A 15,729-nucleotide genomic window follows, 5' to 3' on the forward strand; every position below is an offset into this window, starting at 1 on the left:
CCAACCGCTGTACCCCCACCCATGGGCTTGGCTGCAAATGCGATTGCAGCTGTGCACATGAGGAGAAAACCATTCAAAATCACTCACCATAGAATGGTTTTCTGCTCTTGTCACAGAGTAAGCCAGGACATAATTGGCACTGCAATGGCCGTGGGGAGAAGGAGGTTGCTGATTACGTCAGCAATCCTCCCTTCCAACAGCTGGGGGAACACCTGCATTTTCTTGGAACTCCCAGAAAACATTAGGTTACCGCCCCCAAACTGCCACTGCCTGTCAATCAACTTGCATACTGGCGAGTGATCGCAAGGATGGCTTGCGCATTATGTCACTTCTGTGCCCAGTGCTTTGCAAATCATAAATATTTTTGGCACTCATTCTCGGCAGTCCTAGGTTAGGTATCTGATTCTATGTGCTTACATTATTCCAACATCTGCTACTAGAGTTTTTCCTTCCCACAGCAAACTTTTATAGGTACCTATATTTCACCACGCTCTAGCTCTTAAAAAATTTAACAATGCTTCTCCAAATATTCAAGATTCCTCTGTTACAAAGATGGTAGGAACTTCTGGTCCAAAGCATCTAGTATCTATCTAATATTCAGGTTTATTGCAGGCTCATCACCATACTACTTTGTTATCTCTAAAACTCATATGGAAGGCTGCCAAAAGGCCTATCCCAGATGAGGATTGGCAGGAGGCTCTGTGTAGTACTAACTAGCTACTTGATTCGGTATCTTCAGATCCACCTGAAAGAGGCATATACAGTAGGTGTTTTATATATATATATACAGGGCTATTTTTCTGCAGGCTCCAGCAGGAACTGAGGCCCTTATTCTAGTTCACTCTTTCTGACAAAATATTTCTTAGATGGACAAAACCATGTGCACTGCAGGTGAGGCAAGTGTAAAACCCCATCCAAATCTAATTATCTCTGCACAAGTAACACCTGCCTCACGTGCAGTGCACATGGTTTTGTCCATCTAAGAAATATTTTGTCAGAAAGAGTGAACTAGAATAAGGGCCTCAGTTCCTGCTGGAGCCTGCTGAAAAATAGCCCTGTATATATATATATATATATATATATATATATATATATATATATCCAGTTTGTGGACCGGCACTTCCCACGAATGAAGTTATAGATGCGCTGCGTGCCTTTGTAAAATAGTTAACAGTCAGGATCCTTGAAGACAGGAAAACACGTCACTGCAGCATGGAGTTTCAAAAGAAGTAAAACTTCGAATTTATTGCATAGGGGCTATGCAATAAATTCGAAGTTTTACTTCTTTTGAAACTCCATGCTGCAGTGACGTGTTTTCCTGTCTTCAAGGATCCTGACTGTTATATATATATATATATATATATATATATATATATATATATATATATATATATATATATATATATAGAGATGTGCGGGCTCGGATTTCAGAGATCCGAGCCCCCACGGACGACATCATTCCGAACCCGATTCCGAGCAGCGCTCGGAGATTCCCGCCTGACTCGGTCCATCCGCGTGATTAGAACGTCATCTCCCGGCGTCGGATTTCGTGAGGCTTTATAAGCGGCTGCCGCGCCCGCCATCTTCACTCCAGTCAAGTAGTGGGTTGGGAGAGGGTGTGTTGGTGCTGCTGCTGGGGCTTAAACTTGAGGTTGACCTTGAGCTTTTACAATCGCTGGTGCTGTCTCTCAGTGCTGCTGTGTAGTCTAACTGTGTACTTGTAGTACTACTGTCTCCTCTGTGTGGTCTACCTCTGGTGTACTGCTGTGCTGTAATTAATTATTTTATTTGCTGGGGCTGTCTCCCTCAGTGCTGCTGTGTACTCTGTTCTCCTCTGCTTAGGAGAACAGTCTAACTGTGTACCTGCCTGTAGTACTACTGTCTCCTCTGTGCTGGGGCATACCTCTGGTGCTGTGCTGTGCCATTTATTATATATATTAATAATTAATTAATTATATTATATATATATATATATATATATATATATATATATATATATATATATATATATATATATATATATATATATATATATATATATATATATATATATATATATATATATAGTCCACTGGTGCTGCCTGCACTGAATCTGCCAGTCTGGTGGTCTGTGGTCTGGGGCTCACTGCCTTATAGATAATACTGCCGTATATCAAGTTACCTGTGTGGTCTGAGGCTCACTGCCTAATACTGCCGGATCTACTGTCTGGTCTGGGGCTCACTGCCTAATAAATACTGCTGTATATCTACCTGTGTGGTCTGGGGCTCACTGCCTAAAAAATACTGCCTTATATCTACCTGTGTGGTCTGGGGCTCACTGCCTAATAAAAAATTAAATAGTAAATACTGCCGTATATCTACCTTTGTGGTCTGGGGCTCTCTGCCTAATACTGCCATACCTGTGTGGTCTGTGGCTCACTGCCTAATACGGCCGTATCTACTATCTACCCTCTGGTCTGGGGCTCACTGCCTAATAAATACTGCCCTATATCTACCTGTGTGGTCTGGGGCTCACTGCCTAATAAATACTGCCGTATATCTACCTTTGTGGTTTGGGGCTCTCTGCCTAATACTGCCGTACCTGTCTGGTCTGTGGCTCACTGCCTAATACTGCCGTATCTACCGTCTGGCCTGGGGCTCACTGCCTAATAAATACTGCCGTATATCTACATGTGTGGTCTGGGGCTCACTGCCTAATAAATAATTAAATAGTAAATACTGCCGTATATCTACCTTTGTGGTCTGGGGCTCACTGCCTAATACTGCCGTACCTGTCTGGTCTGTGGCTCACTGCCTAATACTGCCGTATCTACCCTCTGGTCTGGGGCTCACTGCCTAATAAATACTGCCGTATATCTACCTGTGTGGTCTGGGGCTCACTGCCTAATAAATACTGCCGTATATCTACCTTTGTGGTTTGGGGCTCTCTGCCTAATACTGCCGTACCTGTCTGGTCTGTGGCTCACTGCCTAATAAATACTGCCGTATATCTACCTGTGTGGTCTGGGGCTCACTGCCTAATAAATACTGCCGTATATCTACCTTTGTGGTTTGGAGCTCTCTGCCTCATACTGCCGTACCTGTCTGGTCTGTGGCTCACTGCCTAATACTGCCGTATCTACCGTCTGGTCTGGGGCTCACTTCCTAATAAATACTACCGTATATCTACATGTGCGGTCTGGGGCTCACTACCTAATAAATAATTAAATAGTAAATACTGCCGTATATCTACCTTTGTGGTCTGGGGCTCACTGCATAATACTGCCGTACCTGTCTGGTCTGTGGCTCACTGCCTAATACTGCCGTATCTACCCTCTGGTCTGGGGCTCACTGCCTAATAAATACTGCCGTATATCTACCTGTGTGGTCTGGGGCTCACTGCCTAATAAATACTGCCGTATATCTACCTTTGTGGTTTGGGGCTCTCTGCCTAATACTGCCGTACCTGTCTGGTCTGTGGCTCACTGCCTAATACTGCCGTATCTACCGTCTGGCCTGGGGCTCACTGCCTAATAAATACTGCCGTATATCTACATGTGTGGTCTGGGGCTCACTGCCTAATAAATAATTAAATAGTAAATACTGCCGTATATCTACCTTTGTTGCCTGGGGCTCACTGCCTAATACTGCCGTACCTGTCTGGTCTGTGGCTCACTGCCTAATACTGCCGTATCTACCCTCTGGTCTGGGGCTCACTGCCTAATAAATACTGCCATATATCTACCTGTGTGGTCTGGGGCTCACTGCCTAATAAATACTGCCGTATATCTACCTTTGTGGTTTGGGGCTCTCTGCCTAATACTGCCGTACCTGTCTGGTCTGTGGCTCACTGCCTAATAAATACTGCCGTATATCTACCTGTGTGGTCTGGGGCTCACTGCCTAATAAATACTGCCGTATATCTACCTTTGTGGTTTGGGGCTCTCTGCCTCATACTGCCGTACCTGTCTGGTCTGTGGCTCACTGCCTAATACTGCCGTATCTACCGTCTGGTCTGGGGCTCACTTCCTAATAAATACTACCGTATATCTACATGTGCGGTCTGGGGCTCACTGCCTAATAAATAATTAAATAGTAAATACTGCCGTATATCTACCTTTGTGGTCTGGGGCTCACTGCATAATACTGCTGTACCTGTCTGGTCTGTGGCTCACTGCCTAATACTGCCGTATCTACCCTCTGGTCTGGGGCTCACTGCCTAATAAATACTGCCGTATATCTACCTGTGTGGTCTGGGGCTCACTGCCTAATAAATACTGCCGTATATCTACCTTTGTGGTTTGGGGCTCTCTGCCTAATACTGCCGTACCTGTCTGGTCTGTGGCTCACTGCCTAATACTGCCGTATCTACCCTCTGGTCTGGGGCTCACTGCCTAATAAAAAGTGCCGTATATCTACCTGTGTGGTCTGGGGCTCACTGCCTAATAAATAATTAAATAGTAAATACTGCCGTGTATAGTAAATACTGCCGTATATCTACCTTTGTGGTCTGGGGCTCACTGCCTAATACTGCCGTACCTGTCTGGTCTGTGGCTCACTGCCTAATACTGCCGTATCTACCCTCTGGTCTGGGGCTCACTGCCTAATAAATACTGCCGTATATCTACCTGTGTGGTCTGGGGCTCACTGCCTTATAGATAATACTGCCGTATATCAAGTTACCTGTGTGGTCTGAGGCTCACTGCCTAATACTGCCGGATCTACTGTCTGGTCTGGGGCTCACTGCCTAATAAATACTGCTGTATATCTACCTGTGTGGTCTGGGGCTCACTGCCTAAAAAATACTGCCTTATATCTACCTGTGTGGTCTGGGGCTCACTGCCTAATAAATAATTAAATAGTAAATACTGCCGTATATCTACCTTTGTGGTCTGGGGCTCTCTGCCTAATACTGCCATACCTGTGTGGTCTGGGGCTCACTGCCTAATACTGCCGTACCTGTCTGGTCTGTGGCTCACTGCCTAATACGGCCGTATCTACTATCTACCCTCTGGTCTGGGGCTCACTGCCTAATAAATACTGCCCTATATCTACCTGTGTGGTCTGGGGCTCACTGCCTAATAAATACTGCCGTATATCTACCTTTGTGGTTTGGGGCTCTCTGCCTAATACTGCCGTACCTGTCTGGTCTGTGGCTCACTGCCTAATACTGCCGTATCTACCGTCTGGCCTGGGGCTCACTGCCTAATAAATACTGCCGTATATCTACATGTGTGGTCTGGGGCTCACTGCCTAATAAATAATTAAATAGTAAATACTGCCGTATATCTACCTTTGTGGTCTGGGGCTCACTGCCTAATACTGCCGTACCTGTCTGGTCTGTGGCTCACTGCCTAATACTGCCGTATCTACCCTCTGGTCTGGGGCTCACTGCCTAATAAATACTGCTCTATATCTACCTGTGTGGTCTGGGGCTCACTGCCTAATAAATACTGCCGTATATCTACCTTTGTGGTTTGGGGCTCTCTGCCTAATACTGCCGTACCTGTCTGGTCTGTGGCTCACTGCCTAATAAATACTGCCGTATATCTACCTGTGTGGTCTGGGGCTCACTGCCTAATAAATACTGCCGTATATCTACCTTTGTGGTTTGGGGCTCTCTGCCTCATACTGCCGTACCTGTCTGGTCTGTGGCTCACTGCCTAATACTGCCGTATCTACCGTCTGGTCTGGGGCTCACTTCCTAATAAATACTACCGTATATCTACATGTGCGGTCTGGGGCTCACTGCCTAATAAATAATTAAATAGTAAATACTGCCGTATATCTACCTTTGTGGTCTGGGGCTCACTGCATAATACTGCCGTACATGTCTGGTCTGTGGCTCACTGCCTAATACTGCCATATCTACCCTCTGGTCTGGGGCTCACTGCCTAATAAATACTGCCATATATCTACCTGTGTGGTCTGGGGCTCACTGCCTAATAAATACTGCCGTATATCTACCTTTGTGGTTTGGGGCTCTCTGCCTAATACTGCCATACCTGTCTGGTCTGTGGCTCACTGCCTAATACTGCCGTATCTACCGTCTGGCCTGGGGCTCACTGCCTAATAAATACTGCCGTATATCTACATGTGTGGTCTGGGGCTCACTGCCTAATAAATAATTAAATAGTAAATACTGCCGTATATCTACCTTTGTTGCCTGGGGCTCACTGCCTAATACTGCCGTACCTGTCTGGTCTGTGGCTCACTGCCTAATACTGCCGTATCTACCCTCTGGTCTGGGGCTCACTGCCTAATAAATACTGCCATATATCTACCTGTGTGGTCTGGGGCTCACTGCCTAATAAATACTGCTGTATATCTACCTTTGTGGTTTGGGGCTCTCTGCCTAATACTGCCGTACCTGTCTGGTCTGTGGCTCACTGCCTAATAAATACTGCCGTATATCTACCTGTGTGGTCTGGGGCTCACTGCCTAATAAATACTGCCGTATATCTACCTTTGTGGTTTGGGGCTCTCTGCCTCATACTGCCGTACCTGTCTGGTCTGTGGCTCACTGCCTAATACTGCCGTATCTACCGTCTGGTCTGGGGCTCACTGCCTAACAAATAATTAAATAGTAAATACTGCCGTGTATAGTAAATACTGCCGTATATCTACCTTTGTGGTCTGGGGCTCACTGCCTAATACTGCCGTACCTGTCTGGTCTGTGGCTCACTGCCTTATACTGCCGTATCTACCCTCTGGTCTGGGGCTCACTGCCTAATAAATACTGCCGTATATCTACCTGTGTGGTCTGGGGCTCACTGCCTAATAAATACTGCCGTATATCTACCTTTGTGGTTTGGGGCTCTCTGCCTAATACTGCCATACCTGTTTGGTCTGTGGCTCACTGCCTAATACTGCCGTATCTACCGTCTGGTCTGGGGCTCACTGCCTAATAAATACTGCCATATATCTACCTGTGTGGTCTGGGGCTCACTGCCTAATAAATACTGCCGTATATCTACCTTTGTGGTCTGGGGCTCACTGCCTAATACTGCCGTTCCTGTCTGGTCTGTGGCTCACTGCCTAATACTGGTCTGGGGCTCACTGCCTAGGATTTATTAGGCAGTGAGCCCCAGACCACACAGGTAGATATACAGCAGTATTTATTAGCAGTGAGCCACAGTATAGGCAGTGAGCCCCAAACCACAAAGGTAGAGATATACGGCAGTATTTACTATTTAATTATTTATTAGGCAGTGAGCCCCAGACCACACAGGTAGATATACGGCAGTATTTATTAGGCAGTGAGCCCCAGACCAGGTGGTAGAGCCCCAGACCACTGCCAAATAATTAAATAGTAAATACTGCCGTATATCTACCTTTATGGTCTGGGGCTCACTGCCTAATACTGCCGTACCTGTCTGGTCTGTGGCTCATTGCCTAATACTGCCGTATCTACCCTCTGGTCTGGGGCTCACTGCCTAATAAATACTGCTGTATATCTACCTGTGTGGTCTGGGGCTCACTGCCTAATAAATACTGCCGTATATCTACCTTTGTGGTTTGGGGTTCTCTGCCTAATACTGCCGTACCTGTCTGGTCTGTGGCTCACTGCCTAATACTGCCGTATCTACCCTCTGGTCTGGGGCTCACTGCCTAATATAAAGTGCCGTATATCTACCTGTGTGGTCTGGGGCTCACTGCCTAATAAATAATTAAATAGTAAATACTGCCGTGTATAGTAAATACTGCCGTATATCTACCTTTGTGGTCTGGGGCTCACTGCCTAATACTGCCGTACCTGTCTGGTCTGTGGCTCACTGCCTAATACTGCCGTATCTACCCTCTGGTCTGGGGCTCACTGCCTAATAAATACTGCCGTATATCTACCTGTGTGGTCTGGGGCTCACTGCCTAATAAATACTGCCGTATATCTACCTTTGTGGTCTGGGGCTCACTGCCTAATACTGCCGTACCTGTCTGGTCTGTGGCTCACTGCCTAATACTGCCGTATCTACCCTCTGTTCTGGGGCTCACTGCCTAATAAATACTGCCGTATATCTACCTGTGTGGTCTGGGGCTCACTGCCTAATAAATACTGCCATATATCTACCTGTGGTCTGGGGCTCACTGCCTAATAAATACTGCCGTATATCTACCTTTGTGGTTTGGGGCTCTCTGCCTAATACTGCCGTACCTGTCTGGTCTGTGGCTCACTGAGTAATACTGCCGTATCTACCACCTGGTCTGGGGCTCACTGCCTAATAAATACTGCCGTATATCTACCTGTGTGGTCTGGGGCTCACTGCCTAATAAATAATTAAATAGTAAATACTGCCGTATATCTCTACCTTTGTGGTTTGGGGCTCACTGCCTATACTGCCGTATCTACCGTCTGGTCTGGGGCTCACTGCCTAATACTGCCATACCTGTCTGGTCTGGGGCTCTCTGCCTAATACTGCCGTACCTGTCTGGTCTGTGGCTCACTACCTAATACTGCTGTATCTGTATATCTGCCTGATGGTGCATACTCACTGACATATATTAATTGCACTCCAGTGGCGCTGTTCTGTGACATAACTCCACAATAATAATGGAGATCCAAAATATGGAGGTTAACAAACAAAGGAAAGATGAAGATGCACTTCCTCATAGTTCTGAAGCTGCTGCCACTAGTCATGACATAGACGATGAAATGCCAACAACGTCGTCTGCCACGGCCGATGCCCAGTGTGAAAGCAGAGGGCATGTACAATCGAAACCAAACTTCCGTAAAAGGAATAAAAATATGAAATGTAAATCGTTGGAAGAGAAACTTAAACTTGGCAATATGCCATTTACGACACGGAGTGGCAAGGAACGGCTAAGGCCATGGCCTAACTTCTTGACTAGTGGTGCAGCTTCAGATGACGAGGAAAGTCCTCCTCCTCCTCTCTCCCCGCCCAATAGGAAATTAAAGAGAGTTAGGCTGACACCGACTCAAAAAAGTCTGAAAAAATTTCAGAAAAAAAAAACAGAAAAAAATTCAAAAAAGAAATCTGTAAAAAATTCATCCTTCTAAAGACATATCCCAAATCCCCACGGAGAGTCCGAGGGTGGCGGTGGTTGTGATGCCGGACCTTCCCATCACTGTACGTGAAGAGGTGGCTCCTTCCACCATTTGCAGTACACCCTCTGCATATGCTGGAAGGATCACCCACAGTCTAGTTCCAGATTTTATTAGTGAAGGTGATGTTGTACACCAGGAGGAGGATATTGATGTAGCTGGCACTGAGGAGGAAGTTTTCGAGGAGGATGGAGACTTGGTTTGCTTAAATGACGCACCAGGGGGGAATGAGGCACCTGTGGGGGAAAAAGTTGTTGTCCATGGGATGAAAAAGCCCATCGTCATGCCTGGACAAAGGACCAATAAATCCACCTCTGTTGTCTGGAATTTTTTTTATCCGCATCCGGACAACAAAAGTATTGCCATTTGTAGCTTATGTAAAACTCCAATAAGCAGGGGTAAGGATCTTGCCCACCTAGGGACAACCTCCCTTCAACGTCACCTAAAGACGTGTCATGGTTCAGTGTTTAGTCCAGAAAGTGCGGCTAGCAGTCCAGCGACACCTAAATCACTTGGTCCTCCTTTTGTAGCCAAATGCCTGAAAAGCACACCACCAACTCCCTCCTCGACAAATTTCTCCTCGATCCGGATAGGGGGGAGTTCTGCAGTCCATCTCACCTGCATGAATGACTCCATAGATTCCTCCGGAGGATCCTGCAGCGCTACGCCTACTACTACTGCCGCTGGAAGTCAGTCATCATCCCAGAGGGGAAGTCAGTCATCATCCCAGAGGGGAAGTCGTAAGACCGCTACGTCTTTCACTAAGCAATTGACCGTCCAACAGTCATTTTCCATGAGGATTAAATACGACAGCAGTCATCCTATGGCAAAGCGGATAACTGCGGCCTTGACAGCTATGTTGGTGGATCAGGGCAAACTAAGGACTATATGACTGTGACAGCCCACTGGGTAGATGCATCGCCTTCCGCAGCAGCAGCAGCATCTCCTGCATGCCAGCTCCTTCTTAGGCAGGCTACGCTGTGTATCACCGGTTTCAAGAAGAGGCACAACGCCGACAACCTCTTAGAGAAACTGAGGGAAATCATCTCCCTGTGGCTTACCCCCCTTAGACTCTCCTGGGGATTTGTGGTGTCGGACAACGCCAGTAACATTGTGCGGGCATTAAACATGGGCAATTTCCAGCACGTGCCATGTTTTGCCCACACAATAAATTTGGTGGTGCAGCATTTCATAAAAAATGACAAGAGTGTGCAGGAGATGCTTGCGGTGGCACGCAAAATTTGCGGACACTTTCGGCATTCTGCCACAGCCTGCTGAAGGCTGGAGCGGGAGCAAAAACTCTGCAACCTGCCCTGCCATCAGCTGAAACAAGAGGTGGTGACGCGCTGGAACTCCACCCTCAATATGCTGCAGAGGATGAAGGAGCAGCAAAAGGCCATTCAAGCCTACACAGCCACCTACGACATAGGCAGAGGAGCGGGGCTGCACCTGACTCAAGCGCAGTGGAGGCTGATTTCCGTGTTGTGCAAGGTTCTCCAGCCGTTTGAAGTAGCCACACGTGAAGTCAGTTCCGACACTGCCTGCATTAGTCAGGTGATTCCCCTGATCAGGCTGTTACAAAAGCAGCTGGAGAAAGTGAAGGAGGAGCTAAAGCGCAGCGATTCCGCAAAGCATGTCGCTATTGTGGATGAAGCCCTCCATACGCTTTGCCAGGATACGAGGGTGGTCAGTTAAAGTCAGAGGAATACATTTTGGCCACAGTGCTCGATCCTCGGTTTAAAGCGTATGTTGTGTCTCTGTTTCCGGCGGACACAAGTCTACAAAGGTGCAAAGACCTGCTGGTCAGGAGATTGTCATCTGAAGGAGACTGTGACACGGCCCCAGCTCCTCCTTCATTTTATCCCACACCTGTGCCTTTGAGGAAACAGCTGCGATTTCCCACACAACCCGCTGGCGGGGATGCAGGGCAGGCAGGAGGGAGTTTGGACATCTGGTCCGGACTCAAGGACCTGCCAACGATTGCTGACATGTCTACTGTCGGTGCATTGGATGCTGTCAACATTGAAAAAATGGCAGATGATTACTTTGGTGACAGCATCCAAGTAGACATGTCAGACAGTCCTTACCTGTACTGGCAGGAAAAAAAGGCAGTTTGGAAACCCCTGTACAAACTGGCTCTATTTTACCTGAGTTGTCCCCCCTCCAGTGTGTACTCCGAAAGAGTATTCAGTGCAGCGGGGAACCTGGTCAGTGAGCGGCGAAGGAGGTTGCTCCCGAAAAATGTTGAGAAAATGATGTTTATAAAAATGAATTATCACTTATTCAATGAAGACCAGGAATTGCCTCCAGAGATTATAACGGGACCTGTGATTGTGGAGTCCAGTGGGGACGAATTGATAATCTCTGAGAATGAGGAAGTACACACTGAAGGGGGCGAGGAATCAGAGGAGGAGGAGAAGGAGGAGGATGATGATGATGAGTGACGATGACATCTTGTTGCTGTAGAGCCAGTTTATACAGGGAGATATTATGAATTGGTTTATTTTTTGTGGGGGCCCAAACAAACCAATCATTTCAGCCACAGTTTTGTAGGCCCTGTCGCTGAAATGTTTGGTTTGTTAAAGTGTGCATGTCCTATTTTCGCAACATAAGAGTGGGTGGGAGGGCCCAAGGACAATTCCATCTTGCATCACCATTCATTATTCCTACTGCTGAGAGTCATTCATATGTGGGACTTGTCTTTTCAATGCATACAACTGTTTGCATTCCACTTGATTGCTGCACCTTCATGGGTGAGAATGTGATCTCCCTGACCTGGGGGAGTCAGGGCTGGGGCAGGAAGGCTGCAATTACACTTCTTTTTGGGCGGCTAAACTTTTTTGTGGGCGGCTGCAATGAAACTTCTTTTTGGGCGGCTAAACTTTTTTGTGGGCGGCTGCAATTACACTTCTTTTTGGGCAGCTAAACTGTTTTGTGGGCGGCTGCAATTACACTTCTTTTTGGGCGGCTAAACTTTTTTTTACCTGTCTGGTCTGGTGCCCACTGCTGAGAGTCATTCGTATGAGGGACTTGTCTTTGAAATGCATATAACTGTTTGCATTCCACTGATTGTCGCCCACTGCTGGTTGCAGCTCTCACCCTGCATTAATTTGGGAGTCTGCCACTGCAGCCTTTTTTTTTGGAGCCTTGAAACTTTTAGGGATGCTGTACTAGCCGACACCTTTAGGTGGACTCTGGTCTGTCTTGTATCAAGCACAGTGGTCTCATGTGCAAGAGATTGTTCTCGGTCCTCTTTTAGAATTGTGTCACCATCACCATGTTCATGGGTGAGAATGTGATCTCCCTGACCTGGGGGAGTCAGGGCTGGGGCAGGAAGGCTGCAATTACACTGTACACTTCTTTTTGGGAGGCTAAACTTTTTGTGGGCGGCTGCAATGAAACTTCTTTTTGGGCGGCTAAACTGTTTTGTGGGTGGCTGCAATCACACTTCTTTTTGGGCAGCTAAACTTTTTTGTGGGTAGCTGCAATTACACTTCTTTTTGGGTGGCTAAACTGTTTTGTGGGCGGCTGCAATCACACTTCTTTTTGGGCGGCTAAACTGTTTTGTGGGCGGCTGCAGTCACACTTCTTTTTGGGCGGCTAAACTGTTTTGTGGGCGGCTGCAATTACACTTCTTTTTGGGCGGCTAAACTGTTTTGTGGGCGGCTGCAATCACACTTCTTTTTGGGCGGCTAAACTGTTTTGTGGGTGGCTGCAATTACACTTCTTTTTGGGCGGCTGAAATTACACTTCTTTTTGGGTGGCTAAACTGTTTTGTGGGCGGCTGCAATCACACTTCTTTTTGGGCGGCTAAACTGTTTTGTGGGCGGCTGCAATGAAACTTCTTTTTGGGCGGCTGCAATCACACTTCTTTTTGGGCGGTTAAACTGTTTTGTGGGCGGCTGCAATCACACTTCTTTTTGGGCGGCTAAACTTTTTTGTGGGCGGCTGCAATTACACATCTTTTTGGGCGGCTAAACTGTTTTGTGGGCGGCTGCAATCACACTTCTTTTTGGGCAGCTAAACTGTATTGTTGGCGGCTGCAATCACACTTCTTTTTGAGCGGCTAAACTGTTTTGTGGGCGGCTGCAATCACACTTCTTTTTGGGCGGCTAAACTTTTTTGTGGGCGCCTGCAATTACACTCCTTTTTGGGCGGCTAAACTGTTTTGTGGGCGGCTGCAATCACACTTCTTTTTGGGCGGCTAAACTGTTTTGTAGGCGGCTGCAATCACACTTCTTTTTGGGCGGCTAAACTGTTTTGTGGGCGGCTGCAATGAAACTTCTTTTTGGGCGGCTGCAATTACACTTCTTTTTGGGCGGCTAAACTGTTTTGTGGGCGGCTGCAATGAAACTTATTTTTGGGCGGCTGCAATTACACTTGTTTTTGGGCGGCTAAAATTTTTTTGTGGGCGGCTGCAATTAAACTTCTTTGGGGGCACAGGGGCACAGGGGGTATCCTGTAGTGGGCTGCCACACATTTTTTTAAATATGGCTATCCACAGGTTGTTCAGTCTGCCATTTGAGATTGGGATCTTTCAGCACAGAGACAAACTGCACATCAGGGTCAGGATCAGGCAGGTTGTTAAACGGGGTTTCGACCATTTTTTTACCTGTCTGGTCTGGTGCCCACTGCTGAGAGTCATTCGTATGAGGGACTTGTCTTTGAAATGCATATAACTGTTTGCATTCCACTGATTGCTGCACCAATCGCCCACTGCTCCTCGGCTGCATTGTGTAAATAGTGCACAATCAAGCCAGATAGGAGTCTTGGTGCTTGTTTTGAGGTTGTAGCAGGGGAGTGCAGCTACAAGTCGTAACACCTTGAGAGAAGATCAGTACTTCTCTACCGGCAAAGGACATCCTCCTCGACAGAGCGCGCAGCTTCACGAGGGACGCATGTGAAGCAGTGAGCAAAGGGAACACCCGCCTAGCAAGCCAGATCACCTGAATCCACCCTAGCGATCAATAGAGTTACAGAAGTCGCAGCCAGATAGAACTCTTCCAGCTGCCACCTAGTCATTGATTAGCCACCTCCCCTCCACCCAATAGGCAATGATTGACAAGACGAATGGTTATAATAAATAATAAATGAATAATTACTAATCATTAAATAAAAAATCGGATGAAATTAATTAATTATAAATAATCATAATCACAATCAAGACAGATAGGGGTCTTATGAAATATTAAACTGACCAAAACAGATACACACTCTGCACCATCGAGCAGGTGATCGCTGACATGCCAGGTGCAATGGTCTTTAGCACCCTGAATGCCAAGTGTGGGTTTTGGCAGATCCCTCTGGACAGAGCCTCTTCCTTGCTTACTGCCTTCATGACCCCTATTGGGTGCTACGTCTTCCTACGCATGCCCTATGGCATCACCACGGGCAGCAAAGTTCCAGCGCTGCATGGAGCAACAGTTCGCTGGCTCTCCCTGTGATATCATCACTGTCAGCATTCCTTATCTGCACAGCCGGGTCCATCAGTTACTGCCACTGCTGCAATCAATGCTAGTGATGGTTACGCATGCCTTATGGCATCACCACGGGCAGCTAAGTTTTCCAGTGCTGCATGGAGCAACAGTTCGCTGGCTCTCCCTGTGACATCATCGCTGTCAGCATTCCTTATCTGCACAGCCGGGTCCATCAGTTACTGCCACTGCTGCAACCAATGCTAGTGATGGTTTACACATTACATTAGATCTTCCATCTGCCACCTTAAAATTGATTAGCCCCCTCCCCTACACCCATTATCAATGATTTAAGAGACGACTGGTAATAAATGAATAATAATTACAAAATTAAACAATCAGATTACATTAATTAATCATAATCACACAATCAAGCCAGATAGGGGTCTTGTTGGATGTTAAAGTGATCAAAACAGTTACACACTTGCAGACAAACACTGTGCTGCACAAAATGCCCACCGCTCCTTGGCTGCACATGGTAAACAGCGCATGATCAAGCCAGATAGGGATCTTTTATGGGCCTATTTTTTTAAACTGCCATCCTGTCTGCCGCTGCAGTGATTCTTGCCACTCTTACATGAGCCACGTGTTTGTGCCACACACTTGTGTGGCTTAGCATAGTTATCCAGCTACCTCAGTGCAAACTTTTGCCCTAAAAACAATATTGTGAGGTGTTCAGAATACACTGGAAATGAGTGTAAATGAATGTTATTGAGGTCAATATAGCGTAGGAGCAAAAAAAAAACCCACCAAATTCTGCGATTTTAGCTGTTTTTATGCTTTTTTAACAAAAAAATCAGAACCCAAAACCCAAAAAAATCCAAACACAAAACACTTAGGAGGTGTTTTGCCAAAACCCATTAGAACCCAAAACCTCAAGGTAATCAGAACCCAAAACCCAAAACCCGAAAAGTGGCCGGTGCACATCTCTAATATATATATATATATATACATATATATATAGAGAGAGAGAGAGAGAGAGAGAGAGAGAGAGAGGGGAAAACTGCTGGCACTTTGACAGTGAGGTTTAGGTGGGTATTCAATGTCAGGGGCACGGCTGTCGAGCAAGTTCGACAGCCGTGCCCCTGTCCCATTCTCGCTTTGCTCGACTTGAGCTTGGCGGTCGGGATTCAATGTCTGGCGAGAAAGGGGCGTGGCCACGAGCTGTGGGCGGAAATAGACAAGCTCCGGCCGGGAGCTCGCCTATTTCTGGCT

The 15,729-nt window shown here is 46.8% G+C and overlaps 1 protein-coding gene across 1 annotated transcript in view; it reads right to left on the reverse strand.

Moving 5' to 3' along the window:
- SLC22A3 (solute carrier family 22 member 3) overlaps window positions 1-15,729 on the reverse strand; it is a 260,402-nt gene that overhangs the window by 72,460 nt on the left and 172,213 nt on the right. The gene's annotated exons all lie outside the window — the stretch shown is intronic.

Source organism: Crinia signifera, chromosome 3 (assembly GCF_055691185.1).
Source record: "Crinia signifera chromosome 3, ASM5569118v1, whole genome shotgun sequence".
Taxonomy (NCBI): Eukaryota; Metazoa; Chordata; class Amphibia; order Anura; family Myobatrachidae; genus Crinia; species Crinia signifera.